Here is a 5,112-nt window from a genome sequence, read left to right on the forward strand (position 1 = left end):
CAATCGGGAAACGCGTTGGCTTCGTTGGCTTCTTACGGGAGCCTTAAGAAGGGTCAAAGAAGCTTCTTAGCGCTAATAAGCTTTTGGGAAAGGCATGCCTTCGTAACGAAAGATCATCTTAGGCTAAGAAGCATTTGGGAAACGCGTTTGCTTCTTAAGGGGGCCTTAAGAAGGGTTAAATAAGCTTCTTAGCGCTAAGAAGCTTTTGGGAAACCCAATGTGGTTTAGATTGTTGATTCAACTTGGAAAAGTTGCCCTAAGACTGAAGCACTGGTGGTACTTATTGATGTTCTGTGCATGTGACATGTGGTGCTGAATAAATTCCATAAGACCCAGGATCACCCTCTCTTTCCTACTGTTGAGAATTCTAACTATCCAGCAAACTCACCCATAAACTATCAAATGAAAAACCTTGGGGAAGCCTACGCCAGGTATATTGCTTAATGTTAAAAGGTAAAAGCAAGCACAAATGTACACTCTGGATGCAAGGGAATTGGGAAAAATGCACAACTTAAATCCACTGCAAAAATGACACAGTTGCACTGTTCTATCTATCTGGTTCAATCCGGCCAAATCTATTATCTGGAGCCTCATTCGTCCCCCTGTTATTGCACGGAACACTATTTCTGGATTCTACTCTACCGTGACCTGCCCTAGTACCTAGCTGTGGCTACAACTTCTCCGCTCGGTTCCTGCCCGGCTCCTGCCCACCCCACAAGCGTGAGTCTACAGTCCAGCTGATTGAGGACCCACATCAGTGGTCAGGGCCATCTGTCCTGGTCGGCCGCGCGGTGCCTGTTCCAAAGGCGGATATTTTTATTTTTATTTCTATTTTTTAATTTTTAATTTTTTTCCTTTAGTGTCTGTGTTGTATTTGGATGTAAACATGCTCTTCTTCACAAAATCCCCTACGGCTTTTTGGGCCACATTGTTGGTATTTTGTTTGCATACTCTGGCCCAGTCTCCTGGTCTTGCCAACGGGCATTTCCACAGGCCAGCCATAACTTCCCATGGTGGTGGCACGTTGGACTTCAGTCTACTGCCCAGAGATGCCCCCTCTTTCTGGATTACTAAGAACACAGGTCTTCCTAGAATGTCTGTGTCTTGCTCTCCACTATGCTCATTTATTCTATTGCAACAACTTACTGACCCTTCTCTCCTAACTCCTGCTAAACCCTCTAAGAAACCAAGCAATCTAAGGCAATGTTATGGCTCTATTCTAAGGCGCATTTTAATTATTCTCTTGCTATTTATCTCTGGTAATGTACATCCCAACCCAGGCCCTGCTATTGACAATCATGCTGCTTCTAATCTGTCATTTATTGATTTCTGTGATCGCAAGTCTCTGGGTTTCTTACACATTAATATCCGTAGCCTATTACCCAAAATTGACCTGCTAAAATCATGGGTTCACACTGCTACTCCTGACGTTCTAGCTATCTCTGAATCATGGTTAAGAAAAAGCGTTTCCAACCTAGACATCTCCTTAACAGGTTATAATGTCTTTCGCCAGGACAGAGCCACTAAAGGAGGTGGTGTAGTCTTATTCGTCAAGGACCACTTGCAATGCTCTATTTTACTGTCAAAATCTGTTGCTAAGCAATTTGAACTACTAGTGTTAAAAATCAAACTGTCTGCTAACTTCTCTCTCTGTGTTGCTGTCTGCTATAGACCACCCTCTGCCCCAGCCTGCACTCTAGCTGCACTTAGCAAGCTCCTGGCCCCTCACATCTCCTCTGAGTTTGTGCTCCTGGGTGATCTAAACTGGGACATGACCAACCCCCCGGACACAATCACACAACAATTTGATGCTTTAAATCTCTCTCAAATCATATCCGAGCCGACTAGACACAATCTGAAAACTCCTTCATCTGCCACACTGATTGATGTCATCCTCACTAATGCCCCATCTAACTATAAATCTGGTGTCTTCAGTCAAGATCTGAGTGATCACTGTGCCATTGCCTGCATCCGCTCTGGCTCTTCGGTCAAACGACCACCAGTGCTCGTTACTAAGCGTTCCCTGAAAAAGTTTGTCTTGGAAGCCTTTCTTCACGATGTAGCCGCTGAGAACTGGGACAAAATCAACTCTCTCGCCACTATTGATGCCGCCTGGTCTTACCTCAAGATTACCTTTAGCCGGATCATCAACAAACATGCCCCACTTAAAAAACTACGGATTAAGGATCGCTTCAGCCCTTGGTTCTCCCATGACCTGGCTGTACTAATCCGTCAAAAGAACACCTTATGGCGGAAAGCTCGTTCCTCTCAGTCTCCTGCCGATTGGCTTGCCTTTAGGCAGTGTAGAAATAAATCAACTCAGGCTGTCAGGAAAGCCAAAATCAGCCACTTCTTGGACAAATTTTCAACCTGTGGCTCGGATGCCAAGAGGTTTTGGAAGACGGTTAAATCTATGGAGAACAAGCTCTCTTCTCCTCATCTTCCCAATGCGATGACATTTGGTGACACTGTTGTCACTGATAAGTCTCGCATGGCCTCGCTCTTCAATCATCATTTTGTTAACTCGGCCCATGTCTTCATGGCCACGCCCCCCTCTGCTGTTTCGTCGCAGTCTCCTCTTTCTCCTCCCAGCTCTGGTGCTAGCTCTGGTGCCTTCTCCTTCAAACCCATCTTGACCTCGGAGGTTTTAGAGGAGCTCACCAAGCTGGACTCAAACAAGTCAGCTGGCTCTGATGGTCTCGAGCCCATGTTTTTAAAAGCTGCTGCTCATATCATTGTCGTCCCCATCACACGGCTTTTTAACTTGTCTCTTGAGCTGTCTCTCTTTCCTTCTGACTGGAAATCTGCACTGGTCTTCCCGCTCTTTAAAGGTGGCTCTGCCTCAGACCCCAACTGCTATAGGCCTATCTCCATCTTGCCCTGCTTGGCCAAGGTCTTGGAGAGGCTGGTTCATAATCAGCTCAGCCACTTCATGGCCTCAAACAACATCCTGACCAACTTGCAGTCAGGGTTCCGGCCGGGGCACGGGTGCATCACAGCTACCCTGAAAGTCCTGGATGACATCATCACTTCCCTGGACTCCAAGCAGGTCTGCATCGCTGCCTTTATTGATTTAGCTAAAGCTTTCGACTCAGTGAACCATTCCATCCTCTTACAGAGGCTCTCCAGCATTGGCCTCTCACCAAGATCATGCAAATGGTTTGCCAGTTACCTTGCTAACCGTGCTCAGCAGGTGAAGTCTGAAAGCATCTTGTCCGACCCTCTTACCATCTCTAAAGGGGTGCCTGAAGGCTCCATCTTGGGCCCATTGCTGTTCTCCATCTACATCAATGATGTAGCCAAGGCTGCTGGAAATTCATTGATCCACCTATATGCCGACGACACCATCCTATATTCAACGGGCCCTTCTCTCCACTCTGCGGCATCCACCCTTCAACTTCTCACCAATGTTGAGCAGTCATTTCACAGCCTCCATCTGCTTCTTAATTCTAAGAAGACGAAATGCATTCTTTTCGACAGAAAACATGATACCACCAGCGCCCCCAAGATCACCTGTGCCGATGGCTCCGAGCTGGAATTTGTCACATCATACAAATACCTTGGCCTCTGGCTCGACCCATCCCTCTCTTTCAACACTCACATAAAACACCTACAGTCTAAAGTCAAAGCTCGCCTGAGCTTCTTGTACCGCAACAAAGCTTCTTTCACCCGTTCTGCCAAACACACGCTTGTCAAGATGACCATCCTGCCCATCTTTGACTACGGCGACACCATTTACAGAATGGCATCCCAGAGCGCCCTCAAAAAACTGGACTCGCTTCATCATTCTGCCATCCGTTTTGCCACTGGCGCACCATTCACCACTCATCACTGTGACCTTTACAACCTGGTCGACTGGACATCCCTTCACACCAGACGGCTTCTTCACTGGCTCCAGCTCATCTACAAATCCATTCTAGGCAAAACTCCTCTCTACCTCTCCTCCCTTTTACACTTCTCCAGTTCTGACTACAATCTCAGATCCAGTAACTTCATCCGACTCTCCGTTCCGAAAGTCCGCACCGTTTTTGGCCGCAGTGCCTTCCGCTTTGCATCAGCTTACGACTGGAACACTCTACAAAACACCCTCAAACTCACGGTCCTCTCATCGCTCACTGTTTTTAAGCAAAACCTGCAACAGATTGTAATCGACTGTTGTACCTGTTGACCTCCTCCCAACCACACACATACCCCCAGTCCCTCCTCTTCTCCCTTCCCTGCCCCTTCACCCCCTCCCCCCTCCTCTTCCTGTCTCTCTCTCTCTCTCTCTCTCTCTCTCTCTCTCTCTCTCATATTGTTATTGTAGCCTGTGTTTGTATATAGTTTGCTCCTATTACTACTGTAAGTTTTTACTTGTATTTATATAACCTTGTTTTTATTTCAGCCTCCCACCCCCTTCCCCCAAAAGGCCCTTGCTTTTTGTCAGGCTGCTTTTGTATATAAGAAATTGTTCTTACTTGCTTGCCTGGGTAAATAAAGGTTAAATAAAAAAATAAAATAAAAATTACCTCATATGACGCCCCATTTTCTCATATCCTGTGATCCCATGTCTTTGCCTGTATGAGACTGCTACTCAAAACACAACGCCTAATAAGTACATTTCGTTATCTGTCTGTATTGTACTCTTAGAAGAACACCATACGTGACCGTGTCTTTATCTGCCATTGACGTCCTTCCTTATTCAGCAGTACTAGGATAACAGCTGCTCTATTTTGGCTGTATTCAAGTATTTTACATCACCTACCTAGAAGCTAAGCTCTGTCACGCTGTTGTGTTAAACCTATGAGCATCAGGGGCTCAGTGGTACAGTAAGAATGACTCGGGCTCCATTCCCAGTGCTTTCTGCATGAAGTTTGTTCTCCCTGTGTTTTCCTCGCTTTCTTCCTGCATCCCAAAGCATGTCAGATGACTGGAGCTGCCCATAGGTACCATCAACATATTATAGCTCAATGATAGGTACAAATGCAATTGTTTGCCTTACGATGATGGTGACCTGCCCAGGCTGTCTCATGCTGCTCCAATGTAAAAAATAACACGCAAAAGAGGGTTTTTATACTATTGTGGTCGAAGAATTTTCATGACCTAAGAATGGCCACTGCCAGCAATCTCCTG

Source organism: Poromitra crassiceps (genome assembly GCF_964638095.1).
Source record: "Poromitra crassiceps genome assembly, chromosome: 2".
Lineage (NCBI taxonomy): Eukaryota > Metazoa > Chordata > Actinopteri > Beryciformes > Melamphaidae > Poromitra > Poromitra crassiceps.